The 16,985-nt window shown below is 41.5% G+C and overlaps 1 long non-coding RNA gene across 2 annotated transcripts in view; it reads left to right on the top strand.

The window, feature by feature from the left end:
- LOC138422488 (uncharacterized) overlaps positions 1–8,692 on the top strand; it is a 197,375-nt gene extending 188,683 nt beyond the window's left edge. For both annotated transcript variants that reach the window (XR_011249896.1, XR_011249895.1), the window contains one exon: positions 8,148–8,692. This is a non-coding gene — a long non-coding RNA (uncharacterized lncRNA). The remainder of the gene's footprint in view (positions 1–8,147) is intronic.
- The last annotated feature ends 8,293 nt before the right edge of the window (positions 8,693–16,985 follow it).

Here is a 16,985-nt window from a genome sequence, read left to right as displayed (position 1 = left end):
GAAACTTTTCCTTCTTGTGTGTTTTGGTATCATGATGGTCCCCAAGTTTAAAATTACTGTCCTTTTAGAAAGAATGTTGATTTTTCTTTTACCTAATATAAATTGTTATTTAGCCAGTAATAAACAAGATAAGTAGCTATTTCCACGGCTAATTATGTTTATGTGTTTATCTTTGTATATGTTTTCTATTCCAGTTCCCTTTTTAGATTGATTGGATGTGTGCTTAAATTAGTTACGTTAGAACCTAAAACAGTTGACCAATGGCCAGAGTGAAAATATAGGATGCCGCTGAATAGAATAAGTACTTATTAGTGTAGATTAATTAGTTCATGTTATATTCACTTAACTCATTCATTTCCTCATTTATTTATTCATTTAAAGGCTACTCTGTGCCAGGAATCTTGCTTTGCACTGGGGATAAACAACACATATCCCATGCATTCCAGAAGCTTGCAGTCTGTTCAAGGGAAACAGACATATGAAAAAAAAAAATAAGGACAATTATTGAGTTAGAACTCTCTGGGTGACATGTGCCATACATTGGCCTACAGAGTCCAGTGAAGTTCTGAACAAAGCATGAAAGACAAGGATGACCCTAGGGACGACTGGCAGTGGTAACTTCCCCAAGCACTGGATTTCTCTCTTCTACCTGTGTTTGTCTTCACAGTGACACCCTTGCTATCCCTCACTGCAGGCCAGATTCATTCCCTGTGGCGGTGTCTCACTACTGCAACTCTCGGCCATCCACTCTATGCTTTCCTCCAAGAAGACGGATCAGTTAACTTCCACAGCTTCCGTTTAGTTCAGTTGCTCAGTCGTGTCTGACTCTTTGCGATCCCATCGACTAAAGCACGCCAGGCTTCCCTGTCCATCACCAACTCCCAGAGCTTGCTCAAACTCATGTCCATCAAATTGGTGATGCCATCCAACTATCTCATCCTCTGTTGTCCCCTTTTCCTCCTGCCTTCAATCTTTCCTGACATCAGAGTCTTTTCCAATGAGTTCAAAGCTTTGGTGTAAAAAAAAAAAATTATTGAGAAGTTCTCTGGTCATCCTGGCTTAGACCATGGACCCAATTCTAGATCAGTCAAGTGTGGCCTTTGGGAGAGAGTCAGGTAAAAATGTGGCAGCTCTGGAAATAGATACATGGATTGAGATGGTGAGGACAATTGTGGAAGAAGAGTTAGTTCCAGAATGTCAAACCGTATGTATCCTGGTTATTATAAGTGCTGTTATAGAAATCTGATCAGATATCAGTGAGGGCACAAAACAGGGCTTATTCTACTCAGGGGAATCAGTCAGCTTTGATCTGTGATCCATGAAAATGTGATCCCTGAGTTTGGCTTTGAAACATATATATTTATTTTTTAAGTAATTTATAAGGTTTGGGTTCGGAGAGTGGACATGGGCATAGGTTTGGTGAAAAAGAAAGTCTGGAGAGATAGGTTGGGGCCAGAACATGGATAATCATATATTTCATGTTCTGTCCTATAGACAAATACTAAGTGATATTTTTTTAAAAGAAACATCTAAAAGTTCCTTTAGAGTGTTTTCCAGCTGAGAGAACAAAACCATACATCTCACTGTTTTTTCTTCTCAATATGGATATAAAAGATACTTTTCTAAGACTCACATTTTGAAAGAAGACTTATGTATGTGTACTTAAAAGAAGTATATGTGGAATTTTATAGATTTTTAATAAGGTATATTAGTGTATAAACTTTGTAATGTTGGTGAGTACCCTGAAAGATACTAGAAATGTGGTCTTGATTGTAGTTTCTGACCTTTGGGGGAGAGAGGAGAAGGATTGAAAGAATGGACTAGAAGGTGGGGAAAGTAGGAAAAGTAAGTTAGATTGAGAGGGGAGTTGGAAAAGATGGGCAGAAGATAAAGATCCAGCATTAAACTGGAAATGGAAGCTACTTTCAGGAAGAAGTGGTTCTAGGAACAGAAAGAATGGTTCCACAGGTAGGTAGAAATTTTGAATAGTAACAGTAAGGTATATCAATATAAGCCAATACAGTAATTTTAGAATCACATTTTTTGAATCAATTGAACTTGAGAACTTGAATGGATAGTCAGTGGTATTCAAAATTTTATTTTGGCTATACCACGTGGCATGTGGGATCTTAGTTCCCCAACCAGGGATCGAACTTGCTCCCCCTGCCTTGGAAGCTCAGAGTCTTAACCACGGGACCTGCAGGGAAGTCCCTGAATTATTTCATTCTTACTAAGCTTTTAGAGTTGGGGTTTGAAAACATTAATAACTGCTCAATTAATTAGGCAGCAATCATGAAAACAGGAGGTTTGACTTTTATGTCTTTCAGTGTGGCTGTCTCAGTGGTAAGTACGTAGGAAAAGTGACCTTTTGATTGATTTCTAGCAATTTGGCAAGTATATCTTACAGGGCACAGTAGGTGTGTACTTAGCTAAGATATATTCAAAGTAACTTCTCAACTGGAAAACTAAATTTAAATAGCCAGGATTTTCTCCAAATAGTGGACTGATTTCTTACCTTTACGATCAGTGCAGTGAACCAAGACCAATAACAGTGTGTGATTAGATATTTGTTTCTGGTTTGGGGAAGATTTGCTTAAAGTAGAACAGATTTCAGAATGACAAAACAAGTTTCCCTGGCAAGTTTGGTATCAAGCTTTTGTTTTGTTATACTTGATTATGTACTTTGGCCGCATAAACCAAACATATGTTCCAATCCAATTTAGTCTCTGTTCAGAGTGATTCTCCTTATTTGTCCAAAAGTTTCAGAACTAATTTTTTTTTTTTCCCCTCACTCTGAGCATTTAGTCCCTCATGTAGTTCAGGAACAACAGGCTCCCCAGGGATCTGGGTTTGACTCATGACTTTTATAGTTAAGAAACAAGACATGCTATTTTAGCCATTTTCAATGGTGGCAAGTTGGATCCCAGATATTTAAAAGAATAAAGTATCCTACTCTTGCGCTTTGCAGGTGGCTCAGTGGTAAAGAACCCATCTGCAAAGCTGAAGACTTCAGTTTGATCCCTGGTCTGGGAAGATCCCCTGGAGAAGGAAATGGCAGTATTCTTGCCTGGGAAATCCCATGGACAGAGGAGCCTGGGCGGGCTACTGTTCATGGATCAAATATGAAATGACTAAACAACAGCAACAATCCTACTCTTAAGGGAGCCGCACTGATGGCTTTCCAACGCTGATGAAAGAAAAGCCACTCAGACTCCTGTATGCTATAGTTGAAGCAAAATGCTTCTTGTTTATTGTCTGTGCTTCCAAAAATCATCTTGTCTCTAATGTGAAAGTCTTTAGCATATTCGATGTTTTGCCAAAGAGAAAAATGGGTTTTAAATCTCAAGTTATATATTTATGGAAATGGAAAAACGACCCAGTCTTTCCCTCCTGCTGTAGGGAAAAGCCCTGTTCTTCCCTCCTATGTTTTTATTCCTGGTGTGTCCCTTTTTCTACTCACAAAACACTTCACTCCTGACACCTCTGTTCACCAAATGTGTGGAGGTTTTTTTTTTTTTCCCCATGACAAGCAATTGTGACACCAGCTGGGTGTCTTAGAACTTAAGTAGATTCTAATATAATCTATCTGGAGACACTGTCAGACTCTGCAGGCCAAGGGTTCAGTCCCACAAGATCGACTTCCTCCTTCGCTCCATCAGATGCCAGTCAGAAACTCAAGTCATCATCTGTTCTTCTCACCAATTGGCCACAGATGAGAGGTTCCAATGACCCCTTCCTTGGGTTGGACGAATTTGCTAGAGTGGCTCACAGAACTTAGGGAAACACGTGTACCAGTTTATTAAAATACATGATATGAGATACAAAGAAACAAACAGATGAAGAGATGCACAGGGTGCGGTCTGGGAGGGTCCTGAGCATAGGTGCTTCTGCCCTGGTGGAGTTAGGGTGCATTGCCTCTCCAGGATGATGTGTAGACCTGGAAGCTCTCTGAACTCTGTGTATTTGGAATTTATGGATGCTTCACATAGGCATGATTGAGTAATAATTCTGTTTTCAGTCCTTCTCTCTTCTCAAGAGAATGAGGTCAGGGCTGAGAATTCTAAGCTTCTAATCATGGCTTAATCTTTCCTGTGAGCACCCGTCATCCAGGAGCCAGCCAGGAGATCCCCTCCCTCGCCAGAGCTGCCTCATTAAAACAGAAGACACTTCTTCCCCCAGCAAATTCAGGAACCCTGTAAGGAACCAAGGTCCAAGATCAAATATTAGAACAAAAGGTGCTCCCAGCCTCTTTATCACTTAAAAAATTACAAAAATTTTAGGAGCTGAGTGCCAGGAACCTGGGACATAGACCATTATACATATTTTCTGTTATCGCACACATTTAATATAGCTCATGGGTTCAAATGTTTGACATAGTGACATGGTAAGTTCAAAGTAATTTTCACAAAAGAGAATTGCATTTATGCTTAATTTATAAAACTATTTCAGAGAATCATACCATTAAAGTAACAATTTTTTGGCATGAATTCCTTCTGCATTTGTTAAACGGTTTTCTTAATACTCCTGCTGGTTATATGAATCATGGGATTCCCAATTATTTGATGTTTGTGGAACATGAAGTTGAGTATATTTAGACTTGACAAAAGTCATCCAACAAGTGAGTCACAAGTGAGAAATATCCAATACAAATATACAGTTTCCCCTAAATTCTGATTAAGAAAAAAAGAAACATGTTTACCATTTTTTGCAATTGTTTTAACGAAAGGTCATAATGCCATGGTAATTGAATATGAGTTGGACAAGTTGGACAGACAGTTTCTAGAAATTCTTTGGTCTAAGTCTTTAATTTTCAGATGAGAAAATCAGAACTAGAGATTGACCTTATATGTGCCTACTCATCTTTCCAGGGACATCAGCTACTTGTGTCCCAGAGCAGCCCTGTTACAGCCCATCACCAGAACTCATAGCCACAGCCACACCCATAGCCACCAGCCACTGGGTGTTGTCATGTTGCCATCACTATATGTGTGATTCAGTCATATCAGTTGTGTCCAACTCTGCAACCCCACGGGCTGTAGCCCTCTGCAAGCTCCTCTGTCCATGGGATTTTTCCAGGCAAGAATACTGGAGTGGGGTGCCATGCCCTCCTCCAGGGGATTTTCCCCAACCAGGGATTGAACCTGTGTCTCTGACCTCTTATGCATCGACAGGTAGGTTCTTTACCACTAGTGTCACGTGGAAGCCCTCCAGACAACATGCTAGTGTCTTATTTCATCCTTGTAATAATCCAACAAAGTCCTTATCAATACTATCATCTCAGTTTCATAGGAAAAGAGAGAGAGAAAGTTAGAGGGTGAATTCATTTCCTCAACTGAGTGATGAAAGAGCTTTGTACCCTTGTTTCCCTGACTTCAAGAGCCAGTCTCTTTTCAACCATTTCACCATTAAATCGTGGTGGTATGGTAAACCAGTTGCCAAGTATGGGCGGTTTAAAGCAAGTGAGTGACAAGATCAATGCAGAATTTTTGGTGGAAAAAAAATCTAAACTGGGTGTGCGATTCTGGAGGGGAAGACACTATGTTCATGTCTGCTGGAGTTCCTCTGAGTGGAAAATGGAAACCATCTCCTACTTGATTAAGTGCCTCCCCTGATGCCTGTCCTCAGAGTCTTTCTCATTCTCTTCCCTGCTGTGAAGCCAGGTTTAGGAGGAGATGGAAGAGATAAGCAGATGAATAAAAATAAGCAGACCAGATAATGTTGGCTGATTCATTCTATAAATAGTTGTTGAGTAAATATATGTACCAGATCATCTTCCTCTTTCCAACCTCATAAAGCTCACACTTTTCACAGGAGTAGCTCATATGAGTGAACATGTTTGGGGATTACTGATTAATATTTAGATGTATTTAGAACTTTTTTTTTTTCAATAAGTTTCTAATGCTAAGTTCCAAGGCTGAGCATTTTATCCCAGAAGATACCAATGCTGATCTCTGAACTCTCAGTTGATCAGTGGCCTTGCAGTCCTGAAATGGCTGTTTTCAAAGTTCTCTGAGGCTCTGTGAACACCTCAGTTTTTGTATGTGTTGTAATTATTTGCTGGGGGAAAAAAAAAAACAAAACACCCATCCTATGGATGGTTAAAAACTCCACGGTATAGACTGGGTGAGAAAACTGAAATAGGATGTGGTATGAGAGCAACTGGCAAAACAAGGGAGAAGAAAAAAAACTCCCTAGTTTTTCTTCTGCTTGGAAATAAATATGCAGGAAACTGTTAGGTCAATGGCAGCCTTTGATTTTATTTTTTTGCCTTTTTTTTTTTTAAAGCTATGGAGATACTTAAAAAACAAAAACAAACCGCATCTGGAAACATTTCTAGCTGAGGCACTGTAAAAAATGTGTTGGATGATATATTGGGAGGAAAGTTGGTTTAAAGTAACACTAAAACTCAAAACGAGATAGTTTATGTCTCTGTTGTATGTCTGGAGAAAAGAAGTTCAATGCTATTAGCAAGGCTGTGCTCCCTGAAGCCTTCAGGGATCTAGCTTAATGTTTCATCACCTGTGACCTCTCTTCACAAGGTCACCCCATGGTCTAAGAATGCTGCTTAAGCTCCAGCCGTGTTGCCACTCTGCAGGTAGCAGGTGGAAGGAGAAGAAAGGAGAGAAGTCCACCTTCTCCCTTTAGGGATATTTATCATAAGATCCACACATTACTTTTATTAAGATCCCTCAGGCAAGAATTTTTTTAAAAATGGCTACACCTAAATGCACAATGGCTGGGAAAAAGAGTCTTTATTCCAGGGGCCCAGATGCCCAACTAGCTCAGGAATTCTATGACGATAGAAAACAAAAGATTAGCAAGGGATAACTATACCTGTTTCTGTCACAAGATGACTGTTGCTCTTTTCTCTGCCCCAGGTTCCACATAGCTATAATTTTAAATCCACAATGAGCATGCTTTCAATGAAATCAGTTCTTTCCCAATTCCTTCTGAAATGTAAAAGTGAAGTTGTTCAGTCTTTGCGACCCCATGGACGGTAGCCTACCAGGCTCCCCTGTGCATGGGATTTTCCAGGCAAGAGTAGTGGAGTGGGTTGCCATTTCCTTCTCCAGGGGATCTTCCCAACCCAAGGACTGAATCCAGGTCTCCTGCATTGCAGGCAGACGCTTTACCGTCTGAGCCACCAGGGAAGTCTGACATGTGAAAAGCATCTTTTAATGCCCTGAGATACACAGTGTGGGCTGTGGCTGGTATTAGGAGAAAAGGAATGCCAAATGGATTTGCAGCAGGCTCTGGGCCCCACTTGGGCTTCCCAGGTAGCACAGTGGTAAAGAATCCACCTGCCAATGCAGGAGACGTGGGTTCAATTCCTGGGTTGGGAAGACCTCTTGGAGTAGAAAATGGCAATCCACTCCAGTATTCTTGCCTGGAGAATCCCATGGAGAGTGGAGCCTGGCAAGCTATCATCCATGGGGTTGCAAAGAGTTGAACCAAATTTCTCGGAAACAGTAGCATCATCTCTGCATGACCCCTCTTTTCAGTTGGATACCTTTAAAGTTGCAAAACAATTCATGTTCCTTCAGGCACCTGGAACCCTGGTGCGCCGTTGCCAGACTCAGTTCAGATTGAGAAATAGTGGGGACCTGGGACCGAAACGCCTGCTGCCTGACCTCTAGAGGATTTTCCTTTTTGGAGTTTTAATAGGTGTCATCAGCCCAGTAGGAGAGACTCTTGGCAAACTCGAGATTTTCTCCTTCCAGAAGCTCACTGATCCTGCCTCTGTGACAGGGCCAAATTTGTCAGTAGGAAAAGAATTTTAAGAAGTATCATGAAGTAAACTATTTTGCCATGCTCTGGATATTGACCCTCACTAATAAAGCTTCTTAGATTTTCAAACACAGCACTGAACCCTCTCTTTAAATAATTAGTGAGTAGGGAGACAAGAGGCAGGAGTTCACTTAGCTCTTTGAAAGGGAAAAGTCGAGTAGACTTTAAGGCACATTGGGAAAAAGTGAATCAAATGGAGTTGCTTTCATGTTTGCAGAGTTAAATACTGGGATTTTTTTTTTCAAAGATTTTTATTTGTGGCGGTCCACATAGAGGAGATTTATTCTTAGGCCTCTTTCAAGTTAGATATTTGTTACCTTTAGAGAGTAAACCCTCTCTTCAATTATTTTCTTTTTCAGTCTCTTCCCTCATCCACTTCAAAAATGATCCAAACCTTCCACTCACTGAGTGTGGGACAGCACAGAGCAGAAGCAAGGAAAGAATGACAGAAACTCAGTGAAGGCCATCAGAAAGTTCTGCCAAGAAACATTTTGAAAAGGTTAATAATGCTTAGATGTCAATAACGCTTTTACCTTGAAGTCATCCGGCTACTCTGTGGAGTTTAAATTATCTATCTGAAAATGGCGATTCAGAGTTTAATTGTCTACTTGTAATACACAGAAATATTTGGGTGGACCAAGTTCATTCGTGAATGTTGGTCAGTCTTCTGAGTTCTAAAAAGTGTTGCTCATTATACCGTGTGGAGCCTGTGTTCTTCATCCTTGCCAGCCAGAGTTATATCAGTTTCCAAATTCAGAACTGTGACAACATTCCAGCAAAAGTTGTTTTTACGGTCTTTGACCGAGGAGAAAAGAAAACGTATTGGATAAAGTATGGGAGAATTCTTCTCCTAAAGTTCCTCCCACCAGAAAGAAACAAAATGAAAAAAAAAAAAAAAAAAAAAGGGAATCAGAAAACAAATGGGTGTCTGGGAATCCAAAGGATACATTTCCTCATAATATACCTGTCTCAGGGAAAGCTTGCAGCAGAAATGTTTGCCTGTTCCTCAAATGTCATAGCTTTCCTTTGGTCTCTCTTGGTGGATCTTATTTCTCAGCCATACAAGGTATTCTGAGTTGTTTCTAGTATTTTCAGTGGACAAGAATCATCTGGTACATAATCCATGGCTGGGTCAGAGGCTGAGTGCAGCTGGCCACAGCTGTGCTGGGGTAGCCTGAGAACCGAGCTGCTCATAGAAGGTGGTTTAAGAAGGCATTTGCAAGCGGACCAGACGGCGGGCTCTGTGCCAGTCTCAGCTGGCGGTGGGGCTCAACCTTCTGAGGGAATAACACTGGTTATTGGTGGTCACAGATATGGAGCTAAACAGAAAGTGGGGGCCTTTGCTACCCTGAAGGCTGCTGTCACAGCTGACTGTCCATCTCTGTGGGGTCAAGTCACAGGCCTCATAGAATGAAAGCCCGTGCCCTTTTCATTCCCACCCTTTAAGGCTTTTTTTCACCATGAATTCTTCTCTGGAGAAATCTCAGCAGTGGCACTGCATTTTCTTTAAAATCTAAGTGTGTATTTATAGGGACTCTTTAAATAATTTGTGTGTGATGAATTCTGAAAAGCATGTAATGCCTTGTTCAGGGAGTGCTGGTCCTCAGAGTGTGCAGACTGGTGCCAAATTGTCACCCCAGGGCAGCAGTGGGTCAGCAAGTAGGAAGAGGAACAGGAGGAAGAGTCCTGAATTGGCGGGAGGGGCTTGATTGGGTTTTACTCTCTGAGTTGGGACTCAGAGAGTAAGATACCCCTGAATATCATAGATTAGAATGAGCAAAGGTCAAACCCAGAGAAAAAGTATCAATAGCAAGAATTTTTCATTCCTGAGGTATCAAAATAGATGGTGTCCAGGCTTTAGGAGGTGTTGGGGTTACAGCGCACGGAGGAGATGCTGAGACAGACTTCTGGCAAAACAGAGGCTGTTTCACTTTTTCCTTCTATGTACTTCTGACTACATGTGGGCGCTTGTTGCCAAAGGGAGACTCGTGGGCTGTCCCCTCCTGATTTAGCAATGCCAGAGGTAGTCAACCTTCTGGGAATCACTAACACACATGTATCTGAAATTAGTCATGGCTTTGTGACCATCACTTATTTTGAAAGTTCACTGCCAAGTGAAGTTACTTTGGAAATGAAAATCCTTTCTCAATATAAGCAGGGGACAATTGAAAATCATTTTACAAATTCAAAGAAATAGTGAAATTGTTACCCTATTCACTGCTTCAGGGGGGATTGAATAAGAAAACGTCATGATAAAAATGAAGGACCTAAATGTTGGAGGACTTTGCAGGAAGTTTAATGTCTTCTGTGGTATGGTAACATAGCATTTTCCTGAGACAGCTGAATAAATCATGCAGAATTGGTATGTGAAATAAAAAAAGTAACAGGATATTGTAGTTAAGGAAAAAAAGCCATGAAGATAAAGGCTGCCTAAGGTTGAAATTTCTTGGTGGCATTAATGAAGACGGTGCAGTGTCAGCAAAATCTCACACCAAATGGGGAGATCTGGGCTGTGCTATTTGTGTGCATGGGAGGGATGGAGGCCAGCTGCTTCCTTTTTTTCCCATGCATGTGTTTATCCATATTTTCAGGGCTATTGGCAAATGAGTACAATGCACATGAGCTGAAACTTGCTCTGTGGTTCTGGGGGCCTAAGGAGAGGGATGCCAACCCAGGTACAGCTTTCAGCCTCTTTCCCATCTAGGTTAAAGTCAACAGAGGTAAGAGCCAAGGCTACCACTCCTCTACTGAGGGCTGCCTGGAGGGCTGAGGGCCTCAGGTAGCTCAGCCCAGAATTTCCTCTCTGTATCCCTCATGCATATACATGTAGTTAGATGCTGTGGGCTGGCCCTGCTGTCCACTGGTAGCAGTGTTTTTATGCTTCACCATACTTTATCCTCCATCTCCACCCAAAGAACAATTGAACCTTCCTTTTCAGTTCCTGCTACAAACGATTGGAGAGTTTCATGCATTTTAATAAATGAGTACTCACCGAGGGCTTTTTGTGTACGTTGTACCAAACTTGAAGCTGTGGAAATAGGGAGAGTTTATTAATTATTTTTTAAACTGAAGTATAGTTGAGTTACAATGCTGTGTTAGTTTCAGATGTAGAGCAAAGTACACACTTTCAGTTCAGTTCAGTTCAGTTACTCAGTTGTGTCCAACTTTTTGCAACCCCCATGGACTGCAGCACGCCAGTCTTCCCTGTCCATCATCTACTTCCAGAACTTGCTCAAACTCATGTCCATCGAGTCTGTGATGCCATCCAACAATCTCATCCTCTGTCGTCCCTTTCTCCTCCTGCCTTCAGTCTTTCCCAGCATCAAGGTCTTTTCCAAGGAGTCAGTTCTTCGCATCAGGTGACCAAAGTATTGGTGTTTCAGCTTCAGCATCAGTCCTTCCAATGAATATTCAGGACTGATTGCCTTTAGGATGGACTGGTTGGATCTCCTTGCAGTCCAAAGGACTCTCAAGAGTATTCTCTAACACCACAGTTTAGAAGCATCAATTATTCATTGTTCAGCTTTCTTTATGGTCCAACTCTCATATCCATACATGACCACTGGAAAAACCATAGTTTTAACTAGACAAACCTTTGTCGGCACAGTAATGTCTCTACTTTTCAATATGCTGTCTAGGTTGGTCATAGCTTTTCTTCCAAGGAGCAAGTATCTTTTAATTTCATGGATGCAGTCACCATCTGCAGTGATTTTGGAGCCCCCAAAATAATGTCTGTCACATTTCCATTGTTTCCCCGACTATTTGCCATGAAGTGATGGGACCAGATGCCATGGTCTTAGTTTTTTAAATGTTGAGTTTTAAGCCAGCTTTTTCACTCTCTTCTTTCAACTTCATCGAGAGGCTCTTCAGTTCCTCTTCACTTTCTGCCATAAAGGTGGTGTCATTTGCAAATCTGAGGTTATTGATATTTCTCCCACCAATCTTGATTCCAGCTTGTGCTTCATCCAGCCCGGCATTTAGAATGATGTACTCTGCATAAAAGTTAAATAAGTATATATTCTTGATATACTCCTTTCCCCATTTAGAACCAATCTGTTGCATGTCTGGTTCTAACTGTTGCTTCTTGACCTACATACAGATTTCTCAGGAGGCAGATAAGGTGGTCTGGTATTCCCATCTCTAAGAATTTTCCAGTTTGTTGTGATCTACACATACAAAGATTTTAATGTAATCAATAAGGCAGAAGTATATGTTTTTCTGGAATTCTCCTGCTTTTTTAAAAAATTTTTTTAAAAAATTTTAAAATCTTTAATTCTTACATGCGTTCCCAAACATGAACCCCCCTCCCACCTCCCTCCCTATAACATCTCTCTGGGTCATCCCCATGCACCAGCCCCAAGCATGCTGTATCCTGCGTCAGACATAGACTGGCGATTCAATTCTTACATGATAGTATACATGTTAGAATGCCATTCTCCCAAATCATCCCACCCTCTCCCTCTCCCTCTGAGTCCAAAAGTCCGTTATACACCTCTATGTCTTTTTTCCTGTCTTGCATACAGGGTCGTCATTGCCATCTTTCTAAATTCCATATATATGTGTTAGTATACTGTATTGGTGTTTTTCTTTCTGGCTTCCTTCACTCTGTATGATCGGCTCCAGTTTCATCCATCTCATCAGAACGGATTCAAATGAATTCTTTTTAACGGCTGAGTAATACTCCATTGTGTATACGTACCACAGCTCTCTTATCCATTCGTCTGTCTCCTGCTTTTTTGATGATCCACCAGATGTTGACAACTCGATCATTGGCTCCTCTGCTTTTTCTAAATCCGGCTTGAACATCTGGAAGTTCACTGTTACGTATTGTTGAAGCCTGGCTTGGAGAAGTTTGATCATTACATTGCTAACATGTGAGATAAAGGCAGAGGGACAGTGAAAATATTAGTCACTCAGTTGTGTCCGACTCTTTGTGACCCCCTGGACTGTGGCCTGCTAGGCTCCTCTGTCCATGGAATTCTCCAGGCAAGAATACTGGAATGGGTTGCCTTTCCCTTCTTCAGAGGATCTTCCTGACCCAGGGATTGAATCTGGGTCTCCCGCATTACAGGCAGATTCTTTAGTGTATGAGCTGCCAGGTAAATCCCACATAAATATTAGGAAGAGTTTAAAAGACACTATCCTTGCCCAGTGAATGCCCACTGACTGTCCTTACACGTAACACTCGAATAGGGTGTGGAGGAGGAGTATTGTAGTGAGCTAGAGTTAGGGAAATGACAAAGAAATTTGTATGAGAACCAAACATTACACAGATCAAATTTTCGTGGCTTCCAGTACCTGTGTTCTTCTGTAAACCTTTCCTGATATTTTTGTAAACCTTAGGAATGCAGGCATGTTTTGACATACACCCTTATTCCTTTCCCACAGTTGTTTTTTCTTAATTTCATGAGGACACCAGTTAGTGGGAAAAGGCCAATGAGGAAATTTTGGTGTGTATGGGGGAGAACCCACACATGATATTTGCATTTCAAATGAGAAAACCCAAAGGGAACAAAGGTACTCGATACACAGGATGCTGGCAAAATATTTTACCAGGATGTGGTTTTGACCAGGTTGCTATTTCTGCTGGGATAGAATGTGCTTTACTTTTTGAAAATTATCTCTTGATCTCTCTTAAACACTCTTCATTATGGCCCCTTTTCTGTTCATTGAAAACTTATGTAGAATTATACACTACCTGCTATTCTGCATTCATTCTAGGCTAGCTTGCAGAATTTCCGGGAGAAGACATGCAATTCTTCAACCAGGCTTAGCAATTGAGATCACAGGAATTCTTTTTATTTGCCCCCACTGTGAGTCTGAAGGTTAGAACCCTGACTGTTGGCACATGACTAGCTTTCATGGCCGAAATAGTCCCTAGAAATGAAAGAAATTCCTTCCCGTAGTCCCATGAATCAAACAGGACTGGGTTCTATTCCTTACTTTGGAATAACTTAACAATTTTTCATCCTAGGTGATGTGGTGACTTATATGTAGTGCCAGTGCATTCATTTTCACCTCTCATCCTCATTTTTCTACTTGCCTAAGTATAAAAGGGACATAATAAAATGATATGTTAGTGGCTATAGGTAACAAGTTTCTCTCTGTGTATCTTTGCCATGGGAAGGCCTGCTAAAGAATTAGGCTTGGTGTTTTTTTGTCATTTGGAGCAATTATGTTGAATGGCCCTTAGCTTTAGTTTTGGCTTTGTAATGAAATGCATAGCCAAGGTGTCAATACGGCAATATGAGTTTAGGTATCATTCTGCCGTAATGACTATCCCATGGGGTGAATGTGGAAACCAGAAAGTTCAGTTTTGAAGTCTGAAAGCAGCAGAGAACAGATGAGGGTAACAGAGCAAAACTTACTTCCAGCCTTGACTGTTTCTGCCAGTACATTCTTGTCTCATTACTTCACACGGACCAGATAGAAAACAAGGTGTTCTGCAGATACCCCCAGGATTCCTGCTAATCAAAAGAGCAAGAGATCTGCTTATACACCACAGGCAACCACACATCACCTGCTCAAGACTTGCTGGCCATGTTCAGCTCTTAGATTACAGCAGTTCCTCAAACTTTACCTGTCTGCATATCTTTGGGGATTCTGTGGGTCTGAGATATGACAAAGCCTTTGACTATGTGGATCACAAGAAACTGTGGAAAATTCTGAAAGAGATGGGAATACCAGACCACTTGACCTGGCTTTTGAGAAATCTGTATGAAGGTCAGGAAGCAACAGTTAGAACTGGGCATGGAACAAAAGACTGGTTTCAAATAGGAAAAGGAGTACGTCAAGGCTGTATATTGTCACCCTGCTTATTTAACTTATATGCAGAGCACATCATGAGAAATGCTGGACTGGAAGAAACATAAGCTGGAATCAAGATTGCCGGGAGAACTATCAATAACCTCAGATATGCAGATGACACCACCCTTATGGCAGAAAGTGAAGAGAAACTAAATAGCCTCTTGATGAAAGTGAAAGTGGAGAGTGAAAAAGTTGCCTTAAAGCTCAATGTTCAGAAAATGAAGATCATGGCATTTGGTCCCATCACTTGATGGGAAATAGATGGGGAAACAGTGGAAACAGTGTCAGAGTTTATTTTTTTGGGCTCCAAAATCACTGCAAATAATGATTGCAGCCATGAAATTAAAAGATGCTTACTCCTTGGAAGAAAAATTATGACCAAACTAGATAGCATATTGAAAGGCAGAGACATTACTTTGCCGATTTAGGTCCGTCTAGTCAAAGCTATGGTTTTTCCAGTGGTCATGTATGGATGTAAGAGTTGACATGTGAAGAAGGCTGAGCGCTGAAGAATTGATGCTTTTGAACTGTGGCTGTTGGAGAAGACTCTTGAGAGTCCCTTGGACTGCGAGGATATCCAACCAGTCCATTCTGAAGGAGATCAACCCTGGGATTTTTTTGGAAGGAATGATGCTAAGGCTGAAACTCCAGTACTTTGGCCACCTCGTGCAGAGTTGACTCATTGGAAAAGACTCTGATGCTGGGAGGGATTGGGGGCAGGAGGAGAAGGATGACATGGCTGGATGGCATCACTGACTTGATGGATGTGAGTTTGAGTGAACTCCGGGAGTTGATGATGGACAGGGAGGCCTGGTGTGCTGCGATTCATGGGGTTGCAAAGAATCAGACACGACTGAGTGACTGAAATGAGATGGAGCCAGCTATTTCTCATATTTAATACGATTCCAGGGGATGCTAATGCTGCTGGTCTGTGGACCACACTTGGGTACCAAGGCCCTAGGGCATGAGGCTGAAGTGGCCTAGAGGTCAGGTCTGATAGCAATACCAACAGTTTAATTTATCTCTAACCCACGAATTGACTGCACTCTGAGCCTTAGTTAACCTCCTTTTAACTATTTGCTGTTGGTCAGGAAGAGAATTGAGTGTTGGCAGAAGAATGACAGACCTAGGGGTGGAGGGTCTATGGAATGGTCTCAGGATACTGGGAGCCCTCATACCCCCATTCTCCTCTAATTGCTTAAGCTCTACCTGTTAGAGGGTCATTTGTGTTAACAACTAGTGCCTTTAAAATGTTAGATCTCAGTATGAGTTAGTTTCACTAACTGGTTTATTTCCAACTGGAAATTGCTGATGGGAGAGATGGGTCACTGAGGGAAACCTGGGATAAGAATAGAAGTTTAAAGATTTGTACGGTCTTTAACACTCTTGTGTGTTTCCTTAGTGCTGTGCTGTGCTAAGCTGCTTCATTCGTGTCTGACTCCGTGTGACTCTATGGACTGCAGCCCGTCAGGCTCTTCTGTCCATGGGATTCTCCAGGCAAGAATACTGGAGTGGGTTGAAGTGCCTCATCAAGGGATCTTCCCCACTCAGGGATCGAACCCACATCTCTAATGCCTCCTGCGTTGGTGGCGGGTTCTTTACCGCTAGTGCCCCCTGGGAAGCCCGTGTTTCCTTGTTTGCTTTACTTTCACCTCGCTGCCAGATTTCACTTTATTTCTGATACTTATGGTCACCAAATTTGGGGTATTTTCTCCCCCTTGTTGTTCAGTTGCTCAGTTGTGTCCAGCTCTTTGCGACCCCACAGACTGCAATGCCAGACTTCTCTGTCCCTCACCATCTCCCGGAGCTTGCTCAAACTTACGTCCATGGAGTCGGTAATGCCATCCAAGCATCTTGTCCTGTGTCATCCTCTTCTTCTCCTGCCTTCAGTCTTCCCAGCATCAGTCTAGGTTAAAAAACAAAACAGAAACTCTGAAGGAAACATTCTCCACCTTTTTTTTTTTTTCAGATGTATTTCTCCAGGTTTGGCTACAAAAAAAAAGATTTCTTACAGTGTTTATACCTGCTAGGAAATCAGGATATTCCAGAAATCTCACAGTGTCCAGGCCAGTTTTCTTTTCAAATCTGGGGTGAAGCACTCTCTTTTCAAATTTAGAAAGGTCAGTTATCAGATGTGTGCATTTATACTGGTTTTCTGTCAGTAATACCAGTGTGACTGGAATGCTGGAAAAGAATGCTCTTCCCTAGAAACTTCTGAAAGAAAAACACTTAAAAATATTTTGACCTCTGTATGGTTGGGATTTTTAGCCTCAGTGGCTCTGGTGTACTTAATGGGCATGGAATTATTTCAATTGCATCATAATCTTCCACTTCAAATTAAGTTGATTTTTGCTGTTTAGCAAATTGTGAGAAGGAGAATCTTGGGAGGG

The sequence above is a fragment of the Ovis canadensis genome, chromosome 17, assembly GCF_042477335.2.
Source record: "Ovis canadensis isolate MfBH-ARS-UI-01 breed Bighorn chromosome 17, ARS-UI_OviCan_v2, whole genome shotgun sequence".
Lineage (NCBI taxonomy): Eukaryota > Metazoa > Chordata > Mammalia > Artiodactyla > Bovidae > Ovis > Ovis canadensis.
This window is presented reverse-complemented; position numbering and strand designations above follow the sequence as displayed.